The 13,500-nt window shown below is 52.0% G+C and overlaps 1 long non-coding RNA gene across 2 annotated transcripts; it reads left to right on the top strand.

Moving 5' to 3' along the window:
* Positions 1 to 1,359: 1,359 nt before the first annotated feature.
* Positions 1,360 to 12,325, top strand: LOC112806196 (uncharacterized). Of its 2 annotated transcripts, XR_012374477.1 has the most exons (5): positions 1,360 to 1,619; positions 1,975 to 2,112; positions 2,228 to 2,398; positions 7,539 to 7,598; positions 11,599 to 12,325. It is a non-coding gene; the product is annotated as an uncharacterized lncRNA (long non-coding RNA). The 2 variants fall into 2 exon arrangements; XR_003203823.2 differs by lacking the exon at positions 2,228 to 2,398.
* The last annotated feature ends 1,175 nt before the right edge of the window (positions 12,326 to 13,500 follow it).

Below are 13,500 nucleotides of genomic sequence, written 5' to 3'. Positions count from 1 at the left end.
CCAGCATCCGGAGTCGGCCCTGACCCCTCACTGCTGGTCACCCCCACGTCTAATCCGTCAGCAAGCCCTCTGTCCTCCATGGACTGGGACCCAAGAATCAAAAGTGATTGTGCCACTTAGAACCCAGGCAAGCGGGCGCCTGGGTGGCTCAGTCGGTTAAGCAACTGCTTTCGGCTCAGGTCATGATCCTGGAGTCCCGGGATCGAGTCCCACAGCGGGCTCCCTGCTCGGCAGGGAGTCTGCTTCTCCCTCTGACCCTCTTCCCTCTCATGCTCTCATTCTCTCTCTCTCAAATAAATAAATAAAATCTTTAAAAAAAAAAGAACCCAGGCAAGCAAGAGGTGGCTCCCTCTGTGGGTCCTCAGCCCTAGCTCAGACGTTCTCTGGGGACCTAGCCTCCTGGAGTTGCCCCCCACCCCCCGGCCCATTCCTCCTAGTCTCCATTCTGACTCATCTGGGAACGGGGATGGTGTTAAGTTTACCCACCTACCGTCCCTGAGGGCAGAGAGAGAAGCCAAAGGCTCCTAGTCTTGGCAGAGGACAACTGGGGGTAAGGAGATTGCTGCCCCTGTGTTTTAAGGGGGACAGGGGAGAAATGGGTAACTGGGGGTCCACGTGAAAGGACCTCTGTACCACTCGGGTGCGAGCTGGGGGTCCTGGCGGCCAGGGCGCTGGCTGGGCTGCTCTGATCCCGGAGGCTCAGCCCCTGGCCGCCCACCCACAGCTCTCTCACAGGTCTTTCTTCTGGCAGGAGGTATGGGGCCCAGGCCCTCACCGGGGGACTTCAGAACAGGTTGCTGAGAGCTGAATTCTGGGAAGATGAGGGCCCCCAGGCCAGGACAGGCCCCGGCAAAGGCATAGGGATTCCACGGAGGCTTTTGTAATCCTGTAACTTCGGCTCGAGATCCTTCTTTAGTCCTGAAATGTGACACTGTGCTTTCCTTCTAATCGGGGTCAGCTCAGAATCGCCAACCTTAGAAAGACCTGAAAGGCCTTTTTATTCCAGCTTCTCTGTTCTCTGCTGCAGGTTGTCTCTCCGGAGCCTGGCAAACAGAGGCGGCTCCTTCCCGGGGAGTTTTTACAGGGATCTGTAGAAAACTCTTCTCCCCAGGAGGGGAGGCCCTCCCACATCCATGCCTCTGCTCTATGCCCTTCTCCGTCTTGTCCACCGGCCAAAGCTCCTATCTGTCCTCCTTCAAAGTCCAGCCAGAGGCCACCACCTCCTGCTCGCATCTTGCAGACTGAGCGGATTCCGTTTCTCCGGATTCTCTCGCGGTGCCCCGAGCTTCTCGTTATCATCCGCAGACGTTGGTGTACGTGCCTGTATTCTGTCCCCCTTCTCCACCTGCCTCCTGCCCCTCCTCCCCCATGCCGTCATGGGCTCCTGAGGGTGGTACCCTGGCCGATGCATCTCTCTCTCACTAGTGCCTGGCCCAGGGCTTGGCCAAGAGAGGAGGCTTGAATGAATGAGAAGGGAAGAAAGGAGGGTCTCGGGTCACTTTAAACAGCCCTAGCTCCTGCACCCCTCGGTTATCCCGGGTCCCTGATCTGTCTGAGCCCTCCCCTAGCCTGGCTCCTACCGGCTCCTCACAGCAGGATCCGCGAGGATTTGGTTTAGGGTGAGGACCTGCACCTTGGTGGGCAAATGAGGAAGCTGAGATCCCAAGAGAAGAAGTGACTTGCTCAAGGTCACCTCAGAGCCCCCTGTGAGAGAACAGGAACTGTTTCCTTCCTTCCTCACGTTCCCTTCCTCAGCCCCTCCCACCTGACTCATTGCCTCGGCACTACAAGAGGAGCGCTGGGACTTCCGGGGGCATCCGAGGGATCTGGGAGGCCTGGGAGCACTTCCGGGCAGCGAAGCGTGTGGGTGGAGCGCATGCGGACTCTCCGGTGTGTGCGGGGTGGGGGGAGGGGGATTGTGGCTCCCAGAGGACCTGGAAGCAGGTTTGGCACCGAGATATGTCTCCTTTCCAGACCCCACTCCTGAAAAGGGGATCCCAGGTTGTCCCCCAGTGTCCAGGTAGCTCCAGCCACATCAGCAGAGTCAACAGGATGTGCTGTACCAGGGCAGATAATCAGTAAGCATCTATTGAAATCGCTGTGTGACCTTGGGTAAGTTATTCAATTTCGCCGGGTCTCAGGGTCTGGGTCTAGAAAATTAGAAGCTTAAAGTCTTATCATTAGGAGTGAGGGACAGGGACAGATTGTTGTCTCCCAAATTCCACAGGACTGCCACAAGGGAGAGGGATCATATGGATTCCTGTAGCCCAACGAGCAGGATGAAAATGGGTGAAGGAAGGTGGAGGTCGATGAAAATGCTGGGCAACGCACTGAGCATAGAGCGGCTCTAGAATGGAAGGGGCTGCCTTAGGAGACAGCGAGTCCCCTGTCATTGGAGGTATGCAAGGAGAGACCAGGTGGTCCCATTCTGGAGATGGTGGGATTGGACTGAATGAGATGTGAAGTCCAACTCAGACAGCTATGATTTCAGTTACCTTCACAGTCCCTTTGTGCCCAGCATGGTCTTTTGCCATGTTAGCAGGTAATGGGGACAGCTCAGCGTGGGAGCTGGGAGACCTGAGGTTAGCCTTCCCTCCATGGGTGACTGTGGTGAGGCCTTGGATAAGTGGCTCCCCCCCTGGGCTACTGTTCCCTGATCTTTGAAGGGGGAATAATCATCTCTGTCCTGTGGATCTTTCTAAGAACATGGTTATTAAAAAATATTTATAAGCTAGGGAATTCCCTACAAATATCGAAGGCTAGCTTTTAAAACAACTCTGTGCGTGTTTTTTCAAAAGTGATACATCTTTATCATAGCAAATATGGAAAATACAGAGCCAAGAAGTGAGTTTAGATGAGGCGTAATTCCACCAGACAGAGACATCCATTGTTAGCAACCTGGGATATCTTCTTAGTCACTTCTCTACACATACACACATTTATATAATTTTATCTATCTATCTGTCTATCTATCTATCTATCATCTATCTATCTATCAATCATCTATCTATCTATCTATCTACCTGTGTAGGCTTCATGCCCAATGTGGGGCTCGAACTCGCGACCCTGAGATCAAGAGTCGTATGCTCCACCAACTGAGCCAGCCAGGTGCCCTTACATTTATATGATTTTATTTATTTACTTGAGAGAGAGAGAGAGAGCAGAAGGGAGAGGGAGAGAGAATCTGAAGCAGACTCTGTGCTGAGCACAGAGCCCCACGTGGGGCTTGATCCCACAACCACAAGATCATGACCTGAGCCAAAACGAAGAGTCTAAGGCTTAACCGACTGAGCCACCCAGGCGCCTCTATATTTATATAATTTTAAACCAAATATTGTGTCAAATAATATATACTATTTTGTGCCCTACTTTTTTTTTCTACTTAAGATATTTATATATATGTATGGACATCGCCTCACATCTTTAAATGTTCTTCTGTAGGTTTAACCTTAAAAAACCCCTTTGTACTGAAGTTTAATATAGATACAGAAAAGCACATGTATCAAAGGGAACAGCTCATTGAATGTCACAACTCGTCTGTGTACCCAGCCCCCAAATCAATAGGATGGGATATTACTGTCCTGTCCACCCCCCGGGGGGCCCTCAGGCCCCCTCCCCGCCACTACCCACTCCCTAGCTGGGGCTGCAGCTTCATTTACAATTTTTATTTTGAAATCATTATAGGACGCTGGGTACGTATTGCCAAACTGCTCTTCAGCAAAGTTGTGCCGAAGTTCTCTCTCTTGAGCCGGGCATGAGACAGCCTATTTTCCCACCCTGTCCTCTAAGAAGACACCACCCCCTAGAAACAAAACAACAGTGCAAATGGGATCCCACAGTGTCTTCGTTTGCGTATTCTTTTATTACTAAGGGCAATTCTGGGGGGGGGGGCAGACAGGAGGATCCTGTCCTCCCAAGTCCTTCCTTCCTTCCCCGTGTCTTCCCACTTACCAGTTCTTGCCAGGCCAGGGGACCAGGCCCAGAGTTTACTCTCTTCTCTGCCACCGCATGTATGGCCCTGGACAAACTGCATACCTCCTCTCCGACCCTCGGTTTTCTCTTTTGTAAAAGGAGCTAACAATGCCATCCTAGCAACTCACAAGCTTTTTGTTAAGGTCAAAATTGCACAGACATGCAATTGCTCTGAAATTTTACACGCTGTTCGGGAGGAAGATAGGCATTACTGATCGCGTGGTTACTTTTAGTTCCTTTTCCTCTGTAATTTCAGGATACAGGTCACATTAATTGGTCTTATCAGTGCCCCCGGCTGGGCGTCAATGACATAATGACCCAAACCTCCCTGGGGTCCCCACTAGGCCTAATGACACAGAGAGTGACGGTTTATGTACCAGCGTGGTACCAGCACTGCCCAGTCAAACCCAACAGGCATTGATCTTGGGACATGCGCCCTGAATCTCGGCCTTGGGAAGTGGAGGAAGTTGCCGGCGCTCCCCGAGGCCCCCCAGTGTGCCAGGCCATGTGAGGGGTCTCTGAGGGTGGTGTGAATGTGCTACAAACAGGGTTGGTATCCCTGCTCTCTGGTGAGGGACCCGGAGCTCCAACGTCTTGGCTGGGGTGCTGCAGCTACAAAGTGGCAGGAGCAGCTGGGATGCACGGTGACCCAGCTTGCCCTGCCACCCCGATCCCAGAGGCTAAATACTTTCCCTGCTGACCTACCTTCGTGCCTGGGTATCCCCACATGACCGGACATTTTTAGTTAAATCTCTGAGGTCCTTGTTAAAAGTGCCACGGACATGGGCATGGGACCTGGGACTATGCCATAGCCTCACCCACAATTGGCAATGGCCCACGAGATGCCCTGGGTACACCTGATACTGAACAAGACCCCGGGATGGGCAGGGAGGAGGCCTGGACAGGAAGGTCAGAGGACCTGGGTTCAAATCCAGGCCTACTCGAGTGGGTGGCTTGAGCAGGTTACCTAAGAAGGGGAAGAATGAAGGCTTGGGCCCACAGGGCGTTTCTCTGAGGGGGCTTCCCAAGCCCAGAGTAACTGCCCTTGGCCAGTAGAACAACCAAGCAGGGGGGACTGGACGTTGCTCCCGACTGGCCCTGCTCACAGGTCGGTGGATTGGGCTGAAGCCCAGATCAGAGCAGCTGGATCACCGGCCGCAGGACCTCAAGTCCCTTCCAAGGTCCCCACCAAACCCCAGTCTCGGCTACTGTGAGGAAGAGCCAAGGAGGCTGACACTCTAGGATTCTCTGTTTCTGATTCTGTATGGTTAGCATGTGTTTCCCATCTATGCACTTAGTTTATTTATCAGCTCCAGAGTCAGACAGACTTGCTTTTAAAATCTGAAATCTGGGGGTGCCTGGCTGGCTCAGTTGGTGGAGCATGCACTCGTGATCTCGGGGTCATGAGTTCAAGCCCCATATCATCGGGCGTAGAGCTTCCTTAAAAAAAAAAAAATCTGAAATCTGTCACTTACCTCCTGTGTGACCTTGGGCAAATCAGGTAATCTCTCTGAGCCTCAGTTTTCTTATCTGTCAAACATCTTTCGGCATAGTGAGAATGAAGTAAGTCAATATATAAGCAACAACTATTTGGTGAATTAAAAAAAATCACCTGAATAAATGTTAGTTTTTATTTTTTTTATTTTTTTTAAAGATTTTATTTATTTATTTGAGAGAGAGAGAGAATGAGAGATAGAGAGCACGAGAAGGAAGAGGGTCAGAGGGAGAAGCAGACTCCCCGCTGAGCAGGGAGCCCGATGCGGGACTCGATCCCGGGACTCCAGGATCATGACCTGAGCCGAAGGCAGTCGCTTAACCAACTGAGCCACCCAGGCGCCCTAAATGTTAGTTTTTAAAGATTGGAAGTTATTTTCCCAGAGGGGAAGATGTGAAGGCAATGCGGTCCTTGGTGACTGCCAACAACCACTGCTCACACAGACTTCTACTTGTCCGAGCTCCCCCTCTGCTCTCTCCTCGTGGGGCTGCCTCAACAGCCCCCCACGCCCCTGTGCCCCAGGCCTGGGATTAGAGCATCAACACCAGGAACAGGGGTGTAAGGAAAGGGGGCCAAGGGGGTGGGGAAAGGCAAGGGGCGTGCTGTTGGCCTGGCCCTCTGGTAGGGACGGCATTGACAGGTCAGAGACAGGGCTTCTGCCCCTGGCTCTGCCAGCACCTCAATGCTTGCACGGATCCCCAGCACCCCCTCTGTCAGATGGGAACTCAAGCTCCAGCCCCGCTTAGGTAGCCATTTGCCACCTTCTACTGCAGTCCACGGGAGCCGCCAGGGATAGGGCTGGGGTTGGAACACCCCTGGGTGCCCAGTGGCCGGGGCTGTGGCGTCTTTCTGACAACTGTAGGGCTTCCAAGTGTGTGGGGGTGGACCCTGAGCACTGAGGCCTGCACGCTCACCCCCTGGGCCGCCCGAATCCTTTGCGTCACTCTCTCAGCATCCTGTTGCCTTTGTCCCAGGGTTTTATTATTCTTGTCACCTCTCACCCCCATCTCCTAGAAAATGGGCTTCCCACCAAATGATTTGGCTCCCTGCCAGGGCTAAGCAAGCCCTTTGGGCAGGTCTCTCAGCAAAGTAATTACCTTCGTCCTTTTTTTCTTTTCCTTTTTCTTTTCCTTTTGTTTTTGAAACGGAATCACTCTACGTGGAGTGGGAAGAGAACAGAATTGGGACTAGAGCTTCTGAGTACAAGTCCCAGGTTCTGCCACCTACGCTCTGGGCTTCATTTTCCCCATCTGTGAAACGGGTTAGTGGCAAGCCCTGCCCTGCTTTCCTCATGAGAAGGTTGTGGAGAGCAAATGAGGTATGGGTGTGAAGGGTAAGCTCTGTGTAAACTCTGAAATGTTGCCCAAACCTGATTATGCAGTAGAATCATCTGGATTTGTTTGTTTTTAAAACCTGAAAACTGCCACCACTACCATTCATGCGTGCGCGCGTGCACACACACACACACACACAGTCACACACACGTTAGAAACTTATGTAACATTGAAATGAAATTTTGGTGCATTTGAAGAAAATGAGATTTCTGGGTCTTTCTGGTGAAGTTTTGTGCCGTGTGCCGTGCTGCAAGCACGATGGGGCAGGCACAACAGCCTTCTTTAGTCTTTCTCATGGGGGGTTCACAGACTCTCTGTTAGAAGGAGCCCTTGATCTTGGAGGCTGTGTTACAGCTGGGGAAGCAGGCTCAGAGGAGAGGGAACTCGCCCTTCCATCGCCCGTAGGGTTGCTGTGGGGCATGAGGGAAGCCGAGCACAGACCTAGTCACCCTGGGGAGAGTCAGAGCAGAGGCGGTTCCCTGTCAAGGAGCTGGAGGGGGACCCTCGCAGGGGACTCCTTCCCCATCCCAGCTTCAGGCAGAAGCACACAGCTGCCACCCGAGGGAGAGAGGAGGGGAGAGGGAAGGGAGGTTCCTATTGCAGAGGAACTGGAGGTCTCAAGAGCTGGTGTTGGCCATGAGCTTGCTGTGCAGCCTTGGGAAAATCACTTAACCTCTCTGGGTCTCCACTTCACTGTCAGTAATATGGATGCAACAGACACATCTATTGATTTTCAGGAATGTATTGACAAGCAACTACGTGCCAGCCTGGGTGCCAGGGACCCTTTGGGAAGCAAGGTAGGCACAGTTCTTGCCCTCGGTGTAAAGCGTGAGCTGGAAAAATAAACAGAAAATAAATGGGATCAGTGTCCCTCTGGAGGGAAGGCGAGGTAGCGGGCTGACGCAGAGGAGGAACACCTAACCTCACCTGGGGAAGGACGTGGGGAGGTGGGGGCATGGATGCTGAGATAGGAAGGGTAAGTGGGAGGTAATCAGGCTGGTGGGTGTGAGGACAGGGAAGCGTTTATTGCCCCCTCCCCCCGTCCTTTGAGGGTGTTCTTGTCTTTAAAACACGTTAGCAAAGGGAAGTTCTGTGTAGCCACTGCCGAGAGGTCTGCTCAGAGCCCGAGAGAACATTCCCTGCAAGCACCCACCCTGGTCCCTACCCACTTCTCACATGTCCACACACGACGCTGGATTTAGCTGGTGGGTGGGGCAAGTCAAGGGAATTACAGGGTTTGTGTCTGCGTGTGGGGAGAGTATTTTTAAAGCTTGTGCTAAGTATGACTTTGCCCACAGTCTGTGGGAAGAAACAAAAAGCTCCGCCTTTCCCAGGGTCGGCGCAGGGTGGGGGTGGGGGGCTGCATTCCAGAGCGGCGTCCCTCTTGTGGGCCCCCCCCCCCGCCCCCGCCTGTGACTGGCCTCACCCCAGCCCTGGTGCCCCTCACGGAAGTCCCGCTGCCTGGAGGAAAGCTGCTGGGGGACAGGGAAGTCCTGTTAGCCAGACAGGGGGGTTAGGTCTTTATTCTTCCAGGTCTGAGCTAGCACCAGAGGTGAGACAAGGGGAAGGGCCTGCTTGAGAGGTGCGTCTGTCTGGGGACCTGCAAGTCCTCGGTCTGGGCTGGGGTAAGGGGCTGGGAGGAGAGTGTGAGGCTGAGGGAAGACTGGCCAGGCCCCTGGGAGGCCGTGAGACACACACAGAACAAGAGATGAGCTCACGTGCAGGGCGGCACTTCATAAACTCGAGAACGCCTGGTACATGAGTTTCCTCTCAACTGTGCCTTTCTGCCTGGTACCCGCCACCCCCTACCCAAACTGGCGGTTCTGGAGCCTACGACTGGATTGTTTTGGTTATTTATCGCCATGGAAGAACCCACTCTGAAGAATAATGGCTTAGCATAACAATCGTTTTATTTGCTTACGATTCTACAAGCAGGGCTGAGATCCCCTGGCTGGTTCTTCTCCTGCTGATTTTGTTGGCGTCACTGGCCTGTTAAGCTGGGGTCCAAGATTTGCTGGGCTGCAGGATGGTTGAGCTTTTCTCTCTCCATATGGCCTTACGGCTTCTCTACATGGTCTCACAAGACTCCACATGTGGCAGCTCCCGGCTCCCAAGATTGTGAAAGTGAAACTTACCAGGCCTTCTCAAAACGTAGGAACTGACCCTGAGTCACTTCTATTGTGTGCTGTTGATTAAAGCAAATCTGGATCCAATTGAGATCCGAAAAGAAGGGTGATGATACTAGGAGTTGGGTCGTGGGGGTCTTCAATAGAACAGGACGTCACACTGGCTGGTAGAGAAGGCTGCACATGTAAGAGAACTTCTCCTTCACCTACCTTCTCTCTCTCTCTTTTTTTTTTAAAGATTTTATTTATTTATTTGACAGAGAGAGAGACAGCGAGAGAGGGAACACAAGCAGGTGGAGTGGGAGAGGGAGAGAGAGCCAGCTTCCCGCTGAGCGGAGAGCCCGATGTGGGGCTCGATCCCAGGATCCTGGGATCATGACCTGAGCTGAAGACAGACGCTTAACAACTGAGCCACCCAGGCGCCCTCCTTCAACTACTTACTTTATAGATCTCACGATCTGGCCTCTAGCACCATCGTCTCAGCAACCATCATAACGTAGCCCCTTAAAACCATTTTTTAGGGTATATCACATTTGAAGACAGCGGTCAGGTACCCCTTGCTCCCCAGTAGTTAGCAGACGCCCCAATTCCCGCACAGACCCTTGTTCATCTCCATAGCTTAAGCCGGAGCATAATGGTGGAATTTTAGGCAGAGTGAGACTGTCAGGGACAGTGCCAAGAGTGGGAGGTTTTCCCTCCATCTCAAATCACAGCAGGTTGGCCATGCCTTCTGTGACCGCCAGACCCGAGGAGGATGGTTAGGAGGCTCTTTCCTAAGCACTGTTCCCTTACGAGTGTTGGGTCAGAAAGAAATTATACGGTGAGGGCAATTTTGAAATGTACTGGGGCAGAGGGAAGAACCTCCTTTCAGCCAAATTCCTGAGCATAACACCTTCTATGAGGTCACCTGCTGAGAGTCGATGGCCCTTGAAAGAAACTGCCTGTGTTTTGAGTCACAGCATGCTTCTAAGTTTGACAAAGAAAGAATTTCAAGCAAATAGTATTTTATATTATTTATTATTACTGATTCTATGCCAGACACTAGTCTAAGTGTTTTGTGATGTTGGCTCGCTTACTCCCCACCACAAGCCTGTAAGATACTTAACCAACTCCATTTCACAGATGTAGAAACTGAGGCTCACAGAGAGATTAAAGGGCTTACCCCAGGCCACTTAGCTGTAAGCAGCAAAGCTGGGCTTCAAGCCTGTGCCTTCACTGATGGTTACAGAGCTTTAAGGGGCCCTGGGTCAGGTCCTTAACCTTATTAGGGAACCTGGCTTTTTGTCTGTCTTCACCTAAGCAGGAGGGCTGATACCTTGATCCATCGCTCAACTTTGGAAAATGTTGCTGCTTCTAAGAAGCAACTCGTGAGAGCATTTTTTTCTTGGCTTGACACTTCTGTTCTAAAACCATGTTCTCTTTTTCTCTGTCTTCTTGAATCGGGTATATAATAATTACATATACATGTTACACATACATACGTGTATATATTGAGAAACGTAAAGTGTATTCCTAACTCAGAACATTTTGACTAACAGGTATGCAAAATAAAATAAGAAATCACTTTTGGAATTGAACAGGAAACCCAGGAAGGATTTCCTGCTTGGCCCAACAAACACAATCACATCCATAAATACAGCCGCCGGCACTTTAATAAATAAAAGAATAAACACAGGACACGTGACTTCACTGGATGGCCGTTTGCTGTTGCCAGATGCTGAGCTATGGACTGACATTAGATATCGATGCATAGAGCAGTTATCATTGCAATTAGCTGTCCGCAAACACTGGTATTTGCTGAGCAATAGTGGACGTTACCGCCACTGGACATTTTCCCTTGGTGGATATCAGCCGTTGGTGGGGGCTCTCACTGATGGACATTAGGTATCGATAGATATTAGGTATCAGTGAACATTTGCTCTCTCGTGAGCATTAGCCAACACAGAACACTGAGCACTGATGGGCAAGGCCCTATTAGCCTGTGAGGACCTCTCCTGTCGTGGTGGACATTGGGTAGGAGCAGTCAGGCCTCTGTCCCAGGCATGCTTGGCGGTCTTGTGCACAGAAACCTCCTGTGGCTGGTTTGGAAGCAGCTGGTGGGTCCTAGTATCTGTGTCTTCACCTGTCCTCTCTGAGAGTCCTTTGGCCATGACAATCTGGGGACATCAGGGGTGGTATGATAACACCCATGGAGGGAAATGCCCGGATTTGCAAGAATAATTGGCTCCCAGAGGGATGACATTACATACAAACTTACAGACTCTCTTCTGCCATCCTGCCCAACACTGGGTGTTTGCTCCTTCCTTCTCTGTAAATGGTGTGATTAAAGCACAACGGGGTTGGCTTCATGGGCCGTGGGACCTTAGAAGGGCCTTGGGCTTGGTTTAATGCTCTGCTCTTGCCATCTTGACATTCTCAATAATTTTGAATGAGTCTCCTTATTGTCATTTTACACTGGGTCCCACAAATTATCCTGGTCACCTGCCATGCGACCTTGCGCTGATCTTCTCTAGGCCTTAGGCTCCGCATTTGTGAAATAGGGTCAGGGGGGAGGGGGGAGGGGGGAGGACTTTGACTTTGATCTTCGGCTTTTCATGCTCTATGATGTAGAACCAGTGGTCTGATTGGAAGTACTTAGAATTGCATAACTTCCCGGATTTATTTTCAACAGAAAAAGAGATGGAATCCCAGGGTTTTTTTCGATTTCTCGGAGCACCTCTGCTCTCTTGACGTGTGGGATCTGCACAGCTGGGTCAGCCACTGAAGTAGGACACGCAAGACTGACTCACCGTTGGGTCAGATGAAGCCAGGCCCAGGCTGGTATCCTCATCTGTATGGTGACAATATTACCTGGGGCCGTTGTGGTGAGGAGGAAAATGGTATTTGCACACCAAGTGCGCGGGACATGTGTCCAGTGAGTGACAGCTGTGTTGTTAGTGGAATGCAAGGAAATGTGTGGGAGCCAGCCTGTGCCATGATGACAAACTGTGCCTCAGTTGTCTGCCCATCCCTAAAACTCAACTGACGTGTGCTCAAGGCCTATTCTATGCTCGGCACCCAGAGCAAAGACCCTGTGCATTAGAGTATTGTTCTGCAGCTCTACAATCCGGAACCTTTATGACATTCTTCAGTCCTGAGTCAGTTATTGAAATATGAGTCTAAGACTACCTGATTCTGTAATCTATCTCCTAATTCTGTGGTTCGGTGAAGCTGGGACCAGGCATTTATTTGTGCCGGGCACGCACTATGCTTGATTCTTTACAAACATTACTTCATTTACTCATACAATCCCGTGGAGGGAGATATTTCCATCCCCCTTCTCCAGGCTCAGAGAGGTGAAGTGATGTGGCCAAAGTCACACAACTAGTTCGTGATGCACCCAAGATTTTAAATTAATCCTTTTCTGTGAACTCTAAAATGGAATCTTTGCATTCATCTCTTTACTTCTGTAAGGTTCTAATGTCCCCATTCTCGGCCCCTGGATCCCAGGAGGGCAGACTGTAGCAGCATGAAGGCATGGGGCTAGGGGATGGAAGTGCTGGGCAGGTCCGCTGTGGCCTCCAGGGGCCCTGGGCCTCGCTCCGCAACCCCTCAGACCGGGGGTGTCTGGCCACGTGTGGCCACGTGGTGGCGCGGCGGGCTGGGAGCCTCCGGAGGGGGCTGGGTTTAGGTGAGGGCCGCGGGCCCGCGGCGCTTCTCCTCTCCCCAGGGTTCGCTGGAGGCCAGGGCTGCGGGATGTGCAGGGCAATGCCCCCACAGCAGGCACGGTGTGACGGTCCCACCCTCGCCCACGGAGCTTCGTCCCCGCCGCTTTTGCGGATGTGAAGCTGCAGCCCCGGGCAGAGCTGACCTGCCCCAGAATTCACGGGTCTTCTGCAGGAGGGCCGGGCCTCCCCACCCTGCCTTTAGCACCGCTTTGTCCCCATTTTAAAGACACCTACATTCCATGTCCCCCCAACTCCCCCCCCCCCTTTCAAGGAGGACTTCGGGAGGGCCCAGCCTCACTGGGTTAAAGTCCCTAGGATCCCTCCCCTGACCCTGCATTTGAAGGCTTTCTTGTCCCAAGGGATGAAGGGGGGGTGCACAACCAATCTGAGGACCGTGAGTGCCGGGGTCTCACCCTGATCCCTACTCCCATATTAACTGATGGATGGGGTAGCCTCCTGCTCATGGAGCCCAAGTCTGGGGACGGGGGCAGGGGTTAAGCGACATGTTGGGCAAGCTTCCCAGACATACCTGTAGCCTGAAATGTTCTGGGTTCTGTACCACTGTTCACCCATGACCCCCTCCTCCTAAGTGTCATCCCCCCTCAGTCCAGGTGCACTGTCCTCAGCTCTGTGGACCTGCTTCCTCCAGGAAGCCTTCTGATCCCCACCACAGGGCTCTCACAGCTCCCATGCAGCCTTTATGGTCAGGTATCTTCTGTGTGTCCTTTCCACTCACACCTCAAGAACGTGAGTCCCCCGGCACAGAACAGAGAGCAGAAAAAAAGCTTGTCATTGTCGGTGATGATGCTGATGGATGTTCCCACAGACCTTGGCCAGCTAGAAGGAAAAACTTAAGAGACAGCAGA

The sequence above is a fragment of the Callorhinus ursinus genome, unplaced genomic scaffold, assembly GCF_003265705.2.
Source record: "Callorhinus ursinus isolate GAN/ISIS: 27379988/994484 unplaced genomic scaffold, GSC_fseal_2.0 scaffold35, whole genome shotgun sequence".
Classification (NCBI taxonomy): domain Eukaryota; kingdom Metazoa; phylum Chordata; class Mammalia; order Carnivora; family Otariidae; genus Callorhinus; species Callorhinus ursinus.
Note: the sequence above shows the minus strand (reverse complement) of the source record. Positions and strands in the feature narration are given on the sequence as shown.